Here is a 20,118-nt window from a genome sequence, read left to right as displayed (position 1 = left end):
AAAGACTTCTGGACAAGTATGTGAATAGAAAAGGTTTCAAGGATGCTGGCAAATGGGACTAGATTAATTTAGGATATCTGGTTGGCATGGGCGAGTTGGACCGAAAAGTGTCTTTCTGTGCTGTACGTCTCTATGACTCAATTTGAACATGATTGTCGGGCATCCGTTGGCTCAGTTAACAAGACCCAGACCTCAGGTGCTCAAAGCTAGTCGCAGAATGTCTAAGAGATGCAATGAGCTACTGAGGTATTAGGTTCAGGAAAGCCAATTCGTTTGATGAGGTAGTTGAAGTTATCAGAGGACCAAGGATTAGTGTTGGCCTGTTCAGCAGCACAATAAGAAGCCAAGTGTTTGCTGATGGCCTGATGAAATCACTGTGACTGCTTGGTCAGAGTAGAGTTAGAGGTGATGGATTTGATTCTGCTGGGCCAATTAAAAACTTTCAGACCATCAGGGATAGCACAGTGGCTCAATGGTTAGCACTACTGCCTCACAGCACCAGGGTCCCAGGTTCGATTCCAACCTCGGGTGACTGTGTGGAATTTGCACATTCTCCCCGTGTGTGCGTGGATTCTTCCAGGTGCTCAGATTTCCTCCCACAATCCAAAGATGTGCAGGTCAGTTGAATTGGTCACGCTAAATTGCCCATAGCGTTAGGTGCATTAGTCAGAGGGAAATGGGTCTGGGTGGGTTACTCTTCGGAGGGTTGGTGTTGACTGGTTGGGCTGAAGGGCCTGTTTCCACACTGTAGGGAATCTAATCTAATCAATATTAATGTTGTAAAGACAGCAGATGAATTTTCTGAAAAGAGAAAATGATGTTTATTCCAAATTCGCTTCAAGGAAAATAAGGTGAGCAGCACGAGCAGGGCAGACTTTGCATGAATGAAACTGTCTTGAACAAAAGAAACCTGAATGACTCCAAGAAGATAGGATTATTGGTAATTATGTTCTTGTGGAGAAATGAAAGGTTTGTAGGTGTTGAGTGGGAAGCAATGGATTTGCTGAGTTTCTGACTTTTATTTGTTTTCTGGCCTTTACAAGTTTTCTCGCCCATAGCATGGCTTTCCCAAACACCAGGTTGCTGGCAATTGGATGGTTTGACCATGGTGACTGATGATTGGCTTTGACTCTGGTATTTGAATCAGGAAAGGAGGATGTGAGAGGATGGGGAAATATTGAACAGACTAGTGCAAACCAAAAGCTGTTGGCGTTAGAGGAAGAAAGAGTGAAGTTTGAATGTGGCCGAGTGCCGTACAGGGAGGAAGAGAGTTTTAGATTCTGTCTTTACAGCAGGCTGGCAGTATCTGTGGAGAGAAATCGGAGTTAATGTTTCGAGTCGAGTGACCCTTCAGTTCTGAGCAAGAGTCACTTGACCCAAACCGGTAACTCTGATTTCTCTCCACAGCTGCTGTCAGACCTGCTGATACTTACCATTTACCCATGTTATTGCCTCCCACTGTTCTGACAATTCCATCTTCAAGTTGCTGCCCCCAGTTCATTGGACCAAATTATATCTCACGTTAGTAAAATTAGCCTTTCCTGAGTTTAGATCTATTATTACCAGCCATCTTTATCCTTTTCCATGAGTATCCTGAATGTAACTGACTTACGATCACTCTTTCCAAATGCTCCCCTGCTGACGTGCCTTCCACCTGCCTGGGCTTTTTTCTGAATCTCTGGTTCAGAACTGCGCTCTATCTCTTCGGGCTTTCTACGCATTGGCTAAAAGAAAGTTGTTCGGATGTCACCTCAGAAGTTTGTCTCCTTCCCCTTCCCCCCTCAACTTGCACATTGAAGTTATCTTGGTTAATATTTGTGTGGGTAACATTCCCTATATTCCTGCTTAGTTGTTGCACTTCTCTGAAATTTGGTTGCGTACTCGATCTTTGTCTCTCCCTGACTCTGTTTGGGGCCTATAGTTGACAACCAACAGTGTGTTTTCCCCTTTTGTGTTTTTTTTTAATTTCTACTATATGGCCTCATTTGGTGTTCCTTCCAAGGTATCATCCTTCCTCACTGCAATAATCGATTCCTTGATCAATATTGCAACCATCCCTTACCCCCTTTCCCTTTGCGTATTGTCTGAATACTCTATAACAAGAAATATTGAATTATCAATCTAACCCTTCTTTCAGTCAAGCTGTCTTATTCCTCGGGCTCGTTGCATTAAAAGTACATTCCATTTCCTCATTACTTATGTTGCCAATGTTTTCTCTCTTTCCAAACTTATTCAATAGTAATTTGGCTTCTAATTCCATCTGTTTCTCTCTCATCTGAAATACATAAATTGGTACTTAAGGATTTGTTCCGAGGTACCTAAGATGACACTGTAAGTGGTGTCTTATAAACTTTTCACTGTACTCGTGAGTACATGTGACAATAAAGCTAATTCTAATTCTACATGTCAGGAATTCCCTTCCTGACTGCTTTCTGTCTGGTAGTTAGCCTTTCACCCCCTGTCTGCACTTCCTTAAGCCGTATGATGACCATGTCCTGAAACATGCTATCCATAAACTTCACAGTCTCGTGAATGCACTGCAGTGCTTCCAACTGCTGCTCAACCTCCGAATCCCGGAGCTTGAGTTTCTTCAGCGGGCAGCATGTCCTGCACATGTCACTCAGACGATCAGGAGTATTGAGAATGTCCAAATCATGGACCTGAGCTCTCCACACACACTTTAACCAAGTGCATTATAGATGCTTGCTTTCATTTTACCCGTCGTCCTCCCTAAACATACGTTGAAAAGGGCAGGTTGACAAAAGGTCAGTTAGATTCGAAATGTCAATTCTTTTCTCTCCTTACAGATGCTGCCAGATCTGCTGAGATTTTCCAGCATTTTCTCTTTTGGTTAAAAAGGCTTCTCGATTACATTACACAACCAGAGCCCCTTGACTCTATCAAGAGAAAAAAAAATCAGTTTTGAAGTTCAAAAGTATTAATTATTTATGCTAGGTTTTGGAAATAGTTCTAAGGTGTTTTGGGTCATTTGAGTTACATCCCTATCTATCTGGATCAGTAAAGTCACCTGATGTGTTTACATTGGCTGACTCTCAATCAAAGGATGTTGGTGACAGAGACCTGAGATAGCAAATGAACATTTTGTTTAAGTACTGGGGAGGAGGGGATCATTATCAAATGTTTATACAGCATTATCAGGTCAGTTGAAGATCAATGCTGAAGGGATACCTTATGTTATGTAAGTTCCAAGCCTTAACTATACAGACAGCAGCGAGGTTATTGATAAACAGAATACCCCGAGATGTGAAAAGAGGATTTTTGCATAACTTACATACCAGAAAGACTAATCAGCAAGTGCTGGAAATGACCAGAGGATAAAGGAAATTGGTGCACAACATGAAAGAGAGAAAGATAATTTGATCACATCATTAGTGCAGATGAGGGACAGACAACTATTGGAAGGAAAGATGAATGGAAAATGTAGCAGAGGAAAGCGAAGGAGAAAATGGATGGATATAATGGAGTGGATGCAGTTGACTCATGAAGATTCATGACACTCATCCTTTTGGGAAGTTGCCGTCAACAAATGAGCCAAGAATCTGGTTTAAGTCTGGAGCTAGCAATTGTAGCAAGTTGAATTTCTAGTATTCTCCACCCTGTATTTAAAAACAAAAAGGAGCTTTTGAGCTGTTGTTGTTTTGTCTGCTTGTTCGCAGTTGTGGAATGAGAGAGAAGATTTGATAGCATTGTGGTAATGTCACTGCACAAATAATGCAAAGACATGGACTAATTCTGGGGACAGGGGTTCAAATCCCACTGCAGTAGGTGAAATCTCAATTTAAATAATTGACCTGGATTTGAAAAACTAGACCCAGTTCTCGTGACACAAAAATCTATCTATTTGTGCAGTGACATTATGGGTGGCACAGTGGTTAGCACTGCAGCCTTACAGTGCCAGGGAAACGGGTTCAATTCCCACCACAGACAACTGTCTGTGTGGAGTTTGCACATTCTCCCTGTGTCTGTGTGGGTTTCCTCCGGGTGCTCCGGTTTACTCCCACAGTCCAAAGATGTGCAGGTTAAGTGAATTGGCCATGCTAAATTGCCCATAGTGTTAGGTGAAGGGGTAAATGTAGGGGAATGGGTCTGGGTGGGTTGCTCTTCAGAGGGTCGGTGTGGAGACTTGTTGGGCCGAAGGGCCTGTTTCCACACTGTAAGTAATCTAATTTAATTTATCTGGTTCACTCATGTCGTTCAAGGAAGGAAATCGACAGCCCCTTTCCGATCTGGCCTACAAGGACTCAACAATGTGGTTGATTCTTAACTACACGCCAGAGTGGCCCATTAAGTCACTCACTCGCATTTCTTGAGGAATAAATAATAAATGCTTTCATGCAATGCAGTGGAACACTAATGATGTTCCTGTGTTTTGCCCTGAACCACAGAAGCCACTACATCTGGCTCAAATTGTAGATTCCACCCTTGGTGTGTGCAAATTATGTCAAACCTTATGCTGAATAATGATGATTCTTTGTGAATTCCATATCACTGCAACACATTAATGCTAAAAGCTGTGGAATAAAATGCGTCACATTCTGGGCGATTGCTGCAGAGCTTAGGGCAAAGCATTTTGAATCACCGCTTTTAATGTGAGCATGCTGCAATTATAAAGCAACCACAGTAATGTTTGTTCTTCATCTCTGTATTTGATATTTGGATTTATCGAAGGAATGTAATAGCAGCAAAGACCAGCGTTGTAATCAGACCTGCTCCACACCATAAACACTTCCTCCTCCATTCACCATTTCCATAACCATGTAAGCATCTGGGAGAGGCAAAAAGGTAAAATAAAAGACAGGAGGAGGAAGACTTATTCTGGAAATTTGCCCTCTAACCCCTTTGGTAAACAAAGCCAATCCAGAAAATCCTGAGAGACTAAGTGTTTTCTGTAATGGCCCGTAGTATCTCTGCCCTTGTTAAGAATTGGTCCCGCTCCTTCTACAAAGCTAAGTCAGCACCTATCTCACCAGCGGGCAAAATATTTGCGAGGCTGTGCTCGTGTTTCCTGGCCCCCTCTAATCTGCTTAACTGGAATAAATTACAAATGGTTCCACCATTCTCGCTGTGTCATGGTTTAATTGACTTCTGTCAGGTTATATCCCACCTCTCCTGCTCTAAAATCTGCAATGTTTGATTGTTTCTAAGTAGCTGAAATTCTTTGAACTGGAAATCATCCAGTTACTGTCCTCCGGATCATTTGTCAAGTCGCAATCACCCATCGTGTGGGGCTACTAAAACTGGGACTGGTATATGAAGTGTGCTCTGACAATCTACTAATTGATAAAATGTGAATTTAGAACTAAGCTATCTGATTCTGCGTCAAATCTACTGTTAGCTTTCAGTGCAGACTTTTTATATTATCACAAAGCTTCATTGATCTCAACCTAGCTTGATATTGTTCCCTGCAAATTATATTTATTAATATATCTACTCAACCTATTCAGATATGTTTTGATGCACATATGGAGTAGTAAATAGGACTGGAATCCAGGCCTTCTACCCAGAGTTTCAGACACTACCACTGCACCACAAGACCCCGAAAATGATGCTTGTGTTCTGTGCTGCTGTGGCCAATGTGCATGACACTATTTATATCAACGCTGAATACTTGTTCCATTGCATGACCCCCTACCCCAACACATCTGAACTATTTTGCATTTCTCTGTCTTTAACCCTTGCACAGATTCTAGCATTATCTATAAAGCTGTTGACCAGGTTATTAATAGGAGCATTGAAATGTAGGAAGCCTAGGATCCATCCTTAGTAATTATGTACCTCCAGACTTGAACCATATTTGTTAACGACAACTTTTACTTTGAACCTTCGGCCTATTATTATAAAAACAAAGCAGATTGAAACACAACAGATGATGGTGCTTCATTGTGCTTTGTAATGAGACCAGTTCATGTGATGAGGTAAATAAAAGCATTTTTATATAAAATGCAAATAGGTCAGACTTGCTGTGTTGTTCATGATGTGTCGAGTCCTTTGAGGTGATTTTGTCATTGCCAACTTCATTATAAGTTTGGCAGAGCATATACATTTCCCTGAGCTGTGTTACTTAAACTGAAACACACACACCACAAACTATTCTTTTTGTCTGTTTTTTCATGCTTCGTAATTACAGAGATTAAGTTAAATAACCAAGTAGAGATTGTAAATAATTTTCCTCAGTAGGAACTCATTACAAAAGATTGCTGTATGGTAGATTTTATAGATCAGCAAATATAAAGCTAAGGCAGCAATTCGCTATTTGATTGAGAGGTGTGGTTTTGTTGGTGAAGCCAGCATTTATGCCCATCCCTAATTGCCTTCCTCTGTTTACTATAGCAATTTGCATGGTTTCCTTTCACTGACAGTATTGTTCGGCAGTGTTATGATCCCCATAGAAAAAAGAAATGCAGGCTCTCAGTTGATGGCTGAATGGCTAACATAACAAAATTGAATGTTTTAAGACTTGAAGTATTGTTTCTTGTTCCTTGTAGTCCAAGTTACATGTTCAAATAATTAATAAAAGAAGCAAAATTGATAAAAGAATTATTTTCATGTGACCATTGTTTAGGGTCTGGAATGCACTGCCAGAGTATGGTCGAGGCAAGTTCAATTGCATTCAGAAGGGAATGTGATGATTATCTGAAAGGGAACAGTGTGCGAGAACTGGGGGAAGGCAGGAGGATGGAACCAAGGGAGTTTCTACATGAAGAGCCAGAGCAGACATGACACCACCTTCATTGTAAAAATTGAGATTGTTTCAAAGCCTCATGAACTAGGTATTTTTAATTTGAGTATGAGCTCCCTTCCATATTGTGCTGTTAATTTTCAGGGCCTCCTGCCTCTAACTTTTCTCTCCTCTCTCTCCCTCCTCCCTGGATCCTGGCAGACTACAGTGGTTTTGAGAAGTTTCATGACTTTCCTAGCTTTAGAAAGCCTTTCTCTCGACATTCATATTCATGGAATCATGAATCACATAGATCTAATCTTCAAGTAAAAATGCTGATTAGTTATCTTTGAGAATAGTTTGAAGTGTAATTGTTTTCAAGCAATCGTTCTCCATGCCTTTTAGTGACTTTGGCGGTTCACAGCCATACAGATGTACAGCATGGAAACAGACCCCTTGCTCCAACTTATCCAAGCTGACCAAATATCCTGAATTAATCTCATCCCATTTGCCAGCATTTGGCCCATATCCCTCTAAGCCATTCCTATTCATATACCCAACCAGATGTCTCTTAAATACTGTAATTATGCCTCCTGCACTTCCTCTGGCAGCTCATTCCATACATACACAACCCTCAGCAAGAAAATGTTGCCCCTTAGGTCCCTCTTGAATCTTTTCCCTCTCTCAAACCTATATCCTCGAGTTTTGGACTCCCACACTTTTAGGAAAAGACCTTGGCTATTCATCACTGTTCACCGCAATTTTTTATGCTGTTGTCTCAAAGTTGCACAACTGGGCCTGTCTATATCTTCCACACTTGAGTCACTCAGGTGTCTGGCTCATTCTTAAGAGTCATAAGGGACTTGCAACATGAATTTTGTTTCTGTCTTCATAGATGCTGCCTGACCTGCTCAGTTTCCCCATTTTAATCTCTTCTGAACTTAAATGATTGTCCTTTTATTTTATCCCAAATTGAAGTCTCAATCCCAAAATGACAATTTTACATTTGTAATAATAGAGAGTTCCAGGGTTCTACATGCAAAGGGAGTGATGAGTATATTTCCAACTGAGGATGATGTGTGGTTTAGAGGGGTGCTTGAAGATGCTGTTCCCAAGTGGCTGCTGTCCTTGTCCTTTCAAGATGTCAGAAGTTGAGGGTCTTGGAAGCATGTCAGAGATTTTTGTGTTTTTCATCTGCATCTGCACTGTGCTATGATGCACAGGCCAAAGATGGAGTAAATGCTGATGGTACTTATTTATAGCTTTGCTTAAATAAAGCCTGTTGATATTCAGGCCTTTTGTTACATACCCTCCAAACTTGCCAGACTTTCTCATCTTCCCATTAAAAAATTATTTAACAAAAAAGGTAATTTAAATCATTTAGAATGTATTACCAAACATATAGCAGCCATCCATCTCATTAGGTACTGGTTGGTAGTCAACCCTGTGTTCATTTTGCTAGAAATTGTAAGGATATGGTTTCCTGTGTCATAGAGATGTGTTTATTGAACAAACTGGCACTGCTATACAGCAACTTGCATGCAGTTCCCTGCTTTCCAGAGAAGCTTTATCTTGACCTGATTTTGTAAAACCAAAACTCCTTTCAGGGAATTTGGGGATATTTTTCAGTTATTTTCCATCAGAGAACAGCATACCAGGAAGCCGTACGATTTTCAAAACAGCAAATTCTGGTGCACATTTCCCCAAATTTCTGTTGACGCGGTTAAGTTGATTTAAGTGACAAGGTAGACCTGCGTGTGTATCAACACTTGTAGCTAGCTACCACAGTAACTTCGTTGAGATGAGGAACTTTGGAACAGTTCGTAGAGCTGCTTTTCAAAACAAAACACATTGCAGCATATTTTAAACGCAGAAAATACATCAAGTTAACTTCTGCTTCTCAAATAGAATCATTTTTATTCTTTATCATGATGTGAACTTTGTTCAAAGCAATATTGAAAGTGGTAAAGAATTTTCAAAGAAAGTCTTGCCTTAATTTCACTTTCCTATATGTGCTCCTCCAACCTGAGTATGTTGAGCATGTCTGATTTTAAGCACTCTGCTGTTAGCTCCTTAGGTGCTAATTTCTAATGTTCCCACCCACCCAAGTCTTTTTCTTTTAAGATGCTCCTTAAGACCTCCATCCTTGATCAGGAATTTGGTCACCAGTTCTAATAATCTTTTAATGTTGTTGAGCATCATGCTCTTGCAAAGTTTTTCAGTAAGGGGTATGGCACCTTTCATGTTGCTAGTGTTGACCTTTGATACCTTGGCAACTCCCTTCAAAAGCAGAATGACTTGTGCACTCTGTAAAAATGATATGTGGGGCTTGGTGGAAAGAATGAGCATGTCTTAAGCTCCCAAGCACCAATGCAAAACAGTTGTTACCGCCTGCTTGAGCCCTGATCAGTTATAAGGTACCAGTAAGGAGAATATGCATTTGTGAGGATTAGATTAGATTAGATTACATTACAGTGTGGAAACAGGCCCTTCGGCCCAACAAGTCCACACCGACCCGCCGAAGCGCAACCCACCCCCTACATTTACCTCTTACCTAACACTATGGGCAATTTAGCATGGCCAATTCACCTGACCTGCACATCTTTGGACTGTGGGAGGAAACCGGAGCACCCGGAGAAAACCCACACAGACACGGGGAGAACGTGCAAACTCCACACAGTCGCCTGAGGCGGGAATTGAACCCAGGTCTCTGGCGCTGTGAGGCAGCAGTGCTAACCACTGTGCCACCATGCCGCCCAAAAGAGAAACGTTGCAATTTCCTCCTCGTGTGAGAGTAGTGTCATGGCTGGAAGGGGAGTTGAGGTGTACGCGCTGAATCTTGACAAAGTCATGGTTTTCTTGGGGCAGGGGAAATGGGGTCATCTCATACGCTGATTTCTGCAGTGTAGTTTGCAGTAAATGTAAGTTGGGTTCTTTTTTGCAGTTTTTAATTGATACACTCCTTCTGTTCTGTTGTGATTTGTTGCATTCGAAGATATGAAACTTGTGCCAGTCAAGTGTGAGATTTGGTTTATGAGAATGAGAGCTGAACTGAAAAGTTTTATTTATCTGGGAAAACTGAACAGGCTGAGGCTGTCTTATCAAGGAAATGGCTATGAATATTAAAAAGTCAGTAATAGATCTAGCAGAGGTGTCAGGAGAAACCTCTTTAACCAGAGGGTGGAACTTGCCACCGTGAGAAGGACATAAGAAATAGTATAGATGCATTTAAAGGACTCTTAGTTAAAGGTTTGGACTGATGGTCTGAGATGGGTTAGGCTCCGTTATCATCGATATCAGAGTGCATATTGACCTTTGAAACCTTGACAACGCCCTCCCATGTTTGCAGAGTAATCACCATTTTGAATTGTCATCCCTTTCTGATGCAAAGATTGGGAACTGGCTGTGTGTGTGCATGAAGTTCTGTATTTTTTTTTGCGATGCAAACATTTGTACAAGTGCAGATATGATGGCTTAAGTTTGATGTTAGAGATATGACTACGACTTCCTTTTTAGATTGCCACCTTGGACCACACACATAGTTAGGATCCTACCCCTACTGGCGTACTACTGCTCTGTTCATATGTAACCCCAAGACTGTTTAGCTATAAATAAATCACTTGAATTGCCTACTTCACAGTGTATAATTATGATGAGTTTGACTTCTGGATCAGAACCCTGTACAGACACGTAAACAAGCTACTTGGGTACATATAAAGTAATTACTTCCTTGAAGATCAAATTAGTTTGCATTTTGGTACTGTTAAGCCAACCTTAAGAACCGTATTATGAAGATTGAATCTTATAGATTGAAGGGAGAAGCCAATTTTGGGGCTGTGGCTGTGGATTGTGTAAATTTTAAACAAACTGGAACACTTCCAAGAGAAATGCAGTTTGCCAAGTTTGTTATATGGTTAGCTTTTGTGCACTATAATCGCTGGCAATGATATATGCGACATTATGCACATGCAGTCATTTTTAATTTAATCTGGGGAGGAACTCCTAAGTAATACATCATTTCTTGGTGACTCCTCAGCATTGCCTGGAAGTCACTAATGCCTACCAGTAATTCACGCTGATGCAAGGATGGCTGCCCCCAAACCTGAATGAAACCAATTGTACCAAATTAAAACAACGGGCTAACTGCAGAAACATTCCAAGGCTGCTGACTGCATTTTGCTGCAATCCATCTGCCTGTGGTCATCTGAACATGTCATCTTTTGAAAAGATTGTCAGCTGTGAATTTCATTTGCAGGTTAACTCAAATCCAGCTCACAGCAGGAGCATTCCATTTAGATTGGCAGATGTCTGTGCCATACATACAGAGGAGTGATGGGAAGAATCATACAATTGGTATTTGCACTGTGTGAACAGTTAATGCTACACCTCCACAGCTTCAAATAAAAAGCGCTGTACAGCAAGGTTGCAATTGTTTGACCAACACTCCATTATTGGGAGAAAGTGAGGACTGCAGATGCTGGAGGTCAGAGCTGAAAATGTGTTGCTGGAAAAACGCAGCAGTTCAGGCAGCATCCAAGGAGCAGGAGAATCGACGTTTCGGGCATGAGCCCGCTGCTGCGCTTTTCCAGCAACACTCCATTATTCTCTACATTGCTCATGTTAAATGCATATGGGCTTTTGAAGGATGCTGGTGAATTAGTTTACTTTGGCTGGCATCATTAAGTGGAAATGTAAACATGTCTTGTCAACTCCATTTGAAACCATAAGCACTTCAGGCCCATGGCAAAGATCAGGTCAAACTAATGCTTAGTGTAGTCTTAATTTTGATTATACGCGGGATCCAATTCATGAGATCCTAGTGCAGATGCCTTTATATTTCCAGGTTATATGGCTTTTTTTTAAGTTGTGAAGGTGCAGTTCACCTGTTTGTACTGGGCAAAGACTGCTTCTTTGGCTGTCTTCCTACATGTACTGCTCAGACATCTGTCAATGTAAATGGAGCCCTCCTGATGTGAGTTATAAATTGCTTGGATTTAGCTAGCCTGCAAATAAAATTCACAGCAGAGAATCATTTCAGTAGATCATATGCTGAATCTCATCACTTCACACCATAATGTCCCTTGTGGTGTGAACTACAAACTGGAGTGGAGTTTCTTGCAGCAGTAACCTTATTCTTTGGGGGAAAAAAAAACATTAGTTTGGACAAACAGTCCAGCTCTGCTACTTTTGTGATTTTGGGGTTTGTGTGGTTATAGTTCATAGCACAGTAGAGAATGATTAGCATGAAGCAAAACTGGCAAATGCTACTAAAATGTCTCCATGATTATAATGTAACTATGTGAAAGAACGCATGGGCTTTAACCTGTCACATGCTCAGCCTGTCCTGAAGTGAAGTTGAATTTAGATAAATGTGAGGTACTGCATTTTGGAAAGGTAAATCAGGGCAAGACTTTCTTAGTCACGTAATGGTAAGGTCCTGGGGAGTGTTGCTGAGTGCAGATTCATATTTCCTTGAAAGTGGCGTCTCAGATAGAAAGGGTAGTGAAGAAAGCGTTTGGAATGCTTTCCTTTATTGGTCAGAGCGTTGAGTATAGGAGTTGGGAGGTCATGTTGCAGCTGGACAGGACATTGGTTAGGCCACTTTTGGGAAATTGCATGCAATTCTGGTCTCTCTTTTGGGTTCAGAAAAGATGTACAAGGATGTTGCCAGGTTGTAGGGTTTGAGCTATGGAGAGAAGCTGAATAGGCTGGGGCTGTTTTCCTTGGAGCATCGGAGGGTGAGAGGTAACCTTATAGTGGTTTATAAAATCATGAGGGGCATGGATTGGGTAAGACTTTTTTCCTAGGTTCGGGGGAGTCCAGGACAAGGAACGAAAGGGGCAACGTTTTCTCTCACAGGGTGGTGCGTGTGTGGAATCTGGTCAGCATGGACAGTTTGAACCAAAGGGTCTGTTTCTGTGCTGTACACCTCTATGACTCTACTCAACCCCTGCCACCATTCAAGAGGTTTACAGCAAACAAAACCATACCTTTGAAGATTGATGTCTGTTTGAATGTGACAAACATGTAGGGAGTTTGACAGAAAGATATGTCACCATGCAACTGAGATTTCAATCATGAGTAATGATGAAATGGGTGATTTTCCGCGCCCACATCTCTTGGACTGGTCAAAATTTCCCAGCAAAGCGTATCTTTGTTTTTATAAAAGTAACCTCAGGGAATGGCTAGGGTTGTGTGTTTTTAATCAGTGAATAGTGCTGGTTGTAAGTATGGTGCGTATAGCACCCTGTAAATTTGAGTTCATCCAAAATTCTGCCTATCTCTGAGCTTGCGGTAAGTCCCATTCTCCTGTCACCCCTGTGCTTAACGATCTGCACTGACTCCTTGTAAAGCACCATCTTAATTCTTGTTTTCAAGTTCCTTTCTTAGCTGTCACCTCCCCATCACAAAACTCCATCATTACCTCAACCCTCTGATATGTGTTCCTCTTAATTCTGACGCCTTGTTTTCCTGACTATAATTTTTTCACCCTGGGTGCCTTCAGTTGCCCCAGCCCAGGCTCTAGAATTCAAGCTGTACAACTCCATGCCTTGTTATTTTGCTTTCTTGCTTCAAGACACTTAAAAGCCTACCACTTTGATCAGATTTTTATCATTTGACCTATTATCTCCTTGTGCAACTCAATGTTGTACTTTGTTTTAGAACAGTCCAATGAAGCATCTTGGCAAGTTCCATTACATTAAAGGTGCTATGTTCTTGTGTTGTAGTGTGGGCACACTTTGAGATGACAAGTTAAGGCCAGCGCTTTCTGTAGTTGGCTTAAATTGAGCAAACCAAATGTACCAGTGCCAGATTTCTTATAACCTTGCTTTAATTCTTATCTGGTTGCAGTGTATACAAAATTCTGCATGTGGTAAGTTAGCTTTTGAACCGTGTGTGTTTGCAATAGTGCTGCTGTGCCTAGTGAGTAAAATTCTAAAATCTCCAGCTGACTTGTTAGCAGTTGTCAGTTCCTGGTCGGGAATTTTGGAATTAACCTTGCAATCATTAAATACAACCGGAAAGTTTTTGGTCGTCACTGAAACAAATAATTCACCTTGTAGAAAACATCTGTATGTTTGTTTTGTGTCGCCCCCCAATGGTCTCTGCATGTCCCTGGGGAGGATTGACTCCTCCAGAGAGTTTTTTGCGATTCCTAGTATATGAGGCTACCTGCCATTCACTATCAGCTGCATAACCTCTTCAGTTAATCTGCGTTTTGATTGAGAGGAAGATCTGTTTAATGTCTCCTACCACTGTAGTGATAGAACTGGCCACTAACTTTGATGTGCAACTGGAACAGGAAGTCAACATTCATTCCGCTGGTAGGTGTGTACATGTTTTTCATTTTTAATTCACTCGCAGGGTGGATGTCTCTGGCTTGGCCAGTATTTATTGTCCAGAGGGCAGTTAAGAGTCAACCACATTGTTGTGGATCTGGAGTCACATGTAGGACAGATCAGGTGAGGATGATTTCCTATCCATAAAGACGTGAGTGAACCAGATGATCTTTTCCTGATGATTGACAGTCATTAGACCCTCAATTCCAGATTCATGATTGAATTCAAATTTCGCTATCTCCCAGGTCCTGGAACATTGGCTAAATTTCTAGATTAATAGTCCTGCGGTAATACCACTATGTCATTGCCTCCCCACTGCTGTTATCGTGGTGCTCCTTGTTATCCTGATGTGAGCCAGACCTGCCGCTTTGCTCTGACATTTCACTTGCTCTGTCACCCCTTTCTGGCAATTCCTCACCATTTTTCTATGGGCTCAGCTTCAGTCAGTCCACCACCCCACTCAGGCACTGGGCTCACTGCCTGACTTCAGCTCCATGAAATCTGCAGAAGCAGTTGTAAAAAGAAAGCATTTTATTGTTCATGCAGTTGTTAACTTGGCTTTGAATTGCTCAGTGTTATTGGAGATCCTGATCTTTGATGCAGCAAGTGATATTCTAGCAATGATGCCGTAGGCCCTGAGGTTACTTGGACGATGAGTGACATCACTGCGGCTGAGCTGGCAGCATGCACTGCTGAAAATCAATTGGACTTTGTCCTTACCCAGCGATCACTGCAGGAAAGCATCTGAACTTTAGGTATTCGGGCAGTGTGGGGTTTGACTTTCCTGTTGAGACCGATGTAGTTGAATAGAATCGCAGAAAACTTACAGTACAGGAGGAAGTCATTCAGCCCATTGTGCCTGCATTGGCTCATTAAATGAGCATTAAACAGCCTCCTGCACCAAGGAAGGCAGGTACCAGGTGATAGGAGGCATAAATGACAAGTGGTGTGAAGAGATGAGGAACGCAGGTATGAAAATTCATCAGGTGTCAAAAAGCAATGCATAAATGTCAGGATATTGTAGCTGCCCCCGTGCCTCAAATGTATCCATGTGTACTTGAGTCTTGGAGTCATACAGCACAAAAACAGTCCCTTTGGTCCAACCAGTCCACACCGAACATAATCCCAAACTAAACAAATCCCACCTGCCTGGGCTTGCCCATGTCCCTCCAAACATTTCCCATCCATGTACTTACCTAAATGTCTTTTAAAAGTTGTAACTGTACCCTCATGCACCACTTCCTCTGGAAGTTCATTCCACATGATTGCCCCTTAGGTCTCTTTTTCCTCTTGTCTTAAATAAAGTGCTCCCTAGTCTTGAAATTTCCCATCTGAGGAAAACTGCATGTGTTGTTCAGCTTATCCATGCCCCTCATAATTTTATAAATCTCTGCAAGGTCACCCCATCAACCTCATAGTCTCCAGTGGGAAAAAGCCGCAGCTTATCCAGCCTCTCCTTCTAACTTGAACCTCCATGGGCCAAGCGGGTTCCCACCTAAGGTTGTGACCTCTGGGTCTCAGCTGTCACTGCATTTCATGGGCGGTTTGTTTCTAATTATTGCAAAAGCAAGCAGATCAGTCAAGATCTTAGCAAATGGTGGAACAGGCTCAATTGGCAAAATAACCCATTCCTGTTGTCGTCTTGCTATTTAATGGCAAATGCTGAATTGGTTGAAGGTAATTTTGTTTTGAACTCCTGGACTACTTATTGATCATGAAACTCATCATTAGCTTAACTGTTTTTAATTCTGTGAAATTGTACGTTGGCTTTGTTGAAATCAAGACCTGCTCCTGCTCAAAACAATCTGAATCTACCTTCCTTGCCTCTGCCTTCTGTTCCTCTGATAATCTCTAGTTGCTTTTAAGACCCAAGAATCTTGAGATCTCTCAGCGTCTGTCTTTGTCCTAGCTGGTGTTGTTTCAGGGGCTATGTCCTCTCCAAGCTCCTTACAAAAGGGGATGGAAATTCCTGTCCTGTCTGGGTGCATCTGTTTTGAAAGTGTCAGGTCAAATTCTGAACCTCTGTGGGAGCGTTTAAGCTAAATTTGTGTCCTGATTGGCTTTCACTGTGGAGTGTGAATAAAGGGCAGGTGCTAGATTGCCCTCCCATCCATTTGATCTAGTGGCATTGTGTTAGGTTTGAAAAAAATATATACGCAAGTCATCACAAACAGGAACAGGAAGTCTCATTCATTTGATGAGAGAGTTTGTTCACTAAGTGTGGAGGGTGGGTTTATAAATATAAGGATGGCATTCTCAAACTTGGACATGACTCACAGGAAACCAATTTGAACGTAAGGATGTGGTATTTTCTTTAAAAGCAGTTTGAATCATTTTATAAAGTAAAGTTTGCAGAAACCTGTATGCATGCTGAAATCTTTCTTCAAAGCCTGATGGTGAATTGTAAATATGGCGGTTTTTGTGTGACCTGTTTTACTGTGACCTTCATATCCATTGCCTATCGATGCTTCTTTATCCTTCCTATACCACTGCACAAACTCTTATCTCTTGATTGAAGTGTCATTGCTGCCTCAGTGCTGCTCTGAGTAGCTCGCCTGCCTTAAAGTGTTAAAGTATCGTGGCAGAGTTCAGGTCAGTGTTTTTGAGTTGAGCTTGAGGTGAAGAAATTCTTGCCCGTCTCCATGTTGTGCAAGGAGAGGTAGCTGAAGAGTAAAATCATTCACTTTGTTTTTGTTATTTCATTTTGGGGATACAGACAATGCTGGCAGAGCCAGCATCTGTTACCCGTCCCTAATTGCCCCTGTTTTGAATAGCGTGAATTTCAGGAGGCAGTCACTAACCAACAGCATTACTGTGGATCTGGAGTCGCATGTCAGCCAGACCAGGGAAGGGTTGTAGATTTTCTTCGGACAGTCAATGATAATTTTATGGTCACCATCAGTGGCACTAGTTTTCAATTCTGGAATTAACTGCATTTAAGTTCCTTCAGCTATGATGATGTGATTTGAACTAGTGTTCCCAGATCAATAATATGGGCCTCTTGATTGAGAGTACCATGTATTCACTCCACACTGTTTCCTTTGCCAGCAGAACTACCCAGAAGGACTTGTACCTAAAAGCAGCAACAACTTGCATCTGTAGTAGTCCACAAATGCTACCTTACCCGTTGATTTGTTGAAATGCTTCCAGTATACCTTCCTTCTGTATCTGACTGATTTTGAGTGGATGGGGAGGGAAGTGAATCATACAGATTGAGGATGTCTCAGCAATTCAGCGCTTGGTGCATATGTTTCTTGTTCAGCACTCTGTTAGCAGTGTTGCTCTGACAATCACAGAAAAGGTGGCATCTGAAATGTTGCTGAGGCCCATCGTCGGAACTGAGTAAAGGAACTTGATTTGCATCAAAGTGTGCATTGCTTTTCTGGGAGAAGTTGGTAGCTGCTGGGTTCCTAAAGGAAGGCATGTTCTGTATCCTGTTTGGTGTGATCCATCACTTCAATGAGTATGAACTGATCGAGGAGAAGCAGATTATGGCATGTCAGACAGTTAAAAAATAACGTGATTCTGAAAGAACAGAAAGCATTTATGTCACACGTTTTACAACTGCAAATGACCTAAAATGCTGGCCAGCCAGGAAATGCAGTCACTGTTGTGATGTTGGAAAGATGGCAAACTCTCACAAACAGCAATGTGATAACAACCAAAATCTATTATATTCATTTAAGGGATAACTATTGACCAGGCTGCCAGGGATATTTCCTGGTTCCCTTGCACTTCCTTGAACTAGTTCCCTTGTGATCTTTTATATTCCTGAAAGCAAACAGAGCTTTGCTTTAACATGCCTTCTTAAAAACAGCACCTCTAACAGAGCAGCTTTTTGGTTCAAGCTTCATGTGAGTAATGGAAACCAAAAGATTCTTGGTATGAAACCAGGCCAAGTCTCTCCTCTCACATTTCTATAATGTATTATGCTAAATGTTCCATCCATGATTTTCTGAAATTGCTTCACAGGAAGTTTTAAAGTTTAACTTAATCGAGATGCTTGATTTAGAAGTTACATCTTGGTGAATTAGCATTTATTGTGTTAAATCACTGCAGCCTCTGAGCTCAAAGCTGCATGGTGTACATTTTAAAATCAATTTCATTTGCCTCCCCTTCACATGAGTTTGGACCACGCATGCAATCTCCTGCTGGTGGCACGGGTAGACTCGGTTCTGCATTCTTTGACACCTGCCTTGTTTACTGTAACCAGTCAAAGACTGTCTCCTGACTCTTCACTTTTCTCCCCCAAGCTTAGTTCTCAGTTCATACCCCTAGCTGTGTAATAGGGATTTAATACAATTACATAAGACAAGATTTATTAATATATTTGACTGTCAGATTTCTCCTCTTCATTTGCAATTATTTACAGGATTTTGAAGTGACATTCAGTAAAGTTTGATTTGAGAGAACCTATTATAGGAGTATTCAGCATCTTGAATCTTCTCTGCCATTTACTCTGACTGATCTCAAATTGACCGAATTCCAGTTTTCTGCCCACTCCCCATAACTCCATAACCTGTTTCTAATTAAAAGTCTGTCTAACTCCACTTTAAACTTATTCAGTATCAGGGTGTCTCTGGTATGTTCAATTCCACAGATTCGTGACCCTTTGAGAGAAGTCATTCATCTTCATCTTCTTCATCTTCATCTCTGTTTTAAACCTGCCATTCTTTAGCTTGAAATTGTGACCCCTTGTTTTAGATTGCCCCACAAAGGAGCCAACTGTACCTCACCTACAGCTATCATTTAGCAACTGTCATCGTTAAACTTGATTTCTTCAACCATGCCATGACAATCTTCCCCCTGCACAACAACTACTGTTCAAACTTCTGCCACCATCAATGCAGCCTGGAGTAAGTTCCACTCTTCGTCTGAGTTGATTGGCATTCACCAACTTGCTGCATCCCAAAGTATCTATTGCAAAATCCTCCTCCTTAGATTCCTGTGTAGCCAATGCTGCCTCGACACTCTCTTTTGACTCCACTGTGTACCTTTTCCACTCACCCACAGCCATTGCACTCATCCTTGTGACTGCTTCAGTCCTCCATTCTCATCCTAAAACCCAGCACCGTTAATGTATCTTGTTCTCACTTCAGAAATGTTCTATTTACCGACAGACTGAGGATCTCCTAGAAACTGAGCATAGAATCATAGACCATTTGGCCGATCAGGTCTTTGGCCAGAGCACGCTGGGTTGTTGCATCCTGGGGTGTGCCCAGTTGTGTGTACGATCCTTGTTCTGCTACCTCTTGAGTTTAATACTCAAAGGCAGGGCTGACCCTTGGGATCGTGACCTCCATCACCGGTCTGGAAAAGAGGCTAGCCCTACATCCACCCCAGGTAGAACAGTGATCAAAGCCCCATACTGTTGGCACCAGTTTGATCTCTGGCAGCCCATCCAGCTAACTGTGGCTGTGCGTTGACCCAGGTCTCCCCTGAGCTTTAGCTAATGCTTTCCAAGCTCTGAGGAAAAAAAAAGGAGAGCTGTGATCCCACAGTGGGTCCTGTCCCTTTCTAGTGTTTGTGATTAAACATGACATTGATGAATAAAATGGAAATGCTGGGTATATGAGCCATTCATTCAGTCAAAGGGAAAAAAAGCTTTGACTGTAATTCATTTAGACATTTCATGAGTGGCAGCTCATGTAAATCCTCACTTTAACACATGGAGGTACCAGCTTGTAGGAATAATGATGCTTGCTGGCTGAAATCCGTTGTTTGCAACATTTAAGCTGCCTTGTTAAATTTCTCCTCTCTGCATCAGCACTGAGAGTCATAGAATCATGCAGCATGGAAAACATTTGGTCCAACTCGTCCATGCTGACCATGTTCCCAGACTAAACCAGTCTCATTAGCCTGCTCCTGGCCCATATTTCTCCAAACCTTGTACTTACCCAAATTAATTTATTGAATTACAAAAATCTTGCTCAGAAAACAGTTTTGTTTAATGAAGGTGAATTTTCCACGGCTTGCTTCCACCTGCATATTATTGTCCCAGCTCACCTGCTCCCGAAAGCCTTGTATTAGACTACTCCATTCCTTTTCTAGCTGGTTTTCCCCATTTTCCGTCCAGTTTTAAAATTGACCTGTATCCAA

General features: G+C 41.7%; 1 protein-coding gene across 8 annotated transcripts in view; it reads left to right on the top strand.

The window, feature by feature from the left end:
• The window catches only part of LOC122542284 (myocardin-related transcription factor A-like), a 194,307-nt gene that overhangs the window by 131,845 nt on the left and 42,344 nt on the right, over positions 1 to 20,118 (top strand). The window lies entirely within an intron of this gene.

This window comes from Chiloscyllium plagiosum, unplaced genomic scaffold (genome assembly GCF_037043375.1).
Source record: "Chiloscyllium plagiosum isolate Xiang-an unplaced genomic scaffold, Cpla_swu_hap1 HiC_scaffold_33, whole genome shotgun sequence".
Taxonomy (NCBI): domain Eukaryota; kingdom Metazoa; phylum Chordata; class Chondrichthyes; order Orectolobiformes; family Hemiscylliidae; genus Chiloscyllium; species Chiloscyllium plagiosum.
Note: the sequence above shows the minus strand (reverse complement) of the source record. Positions and strands in the feature narration are given on the sequence as shown.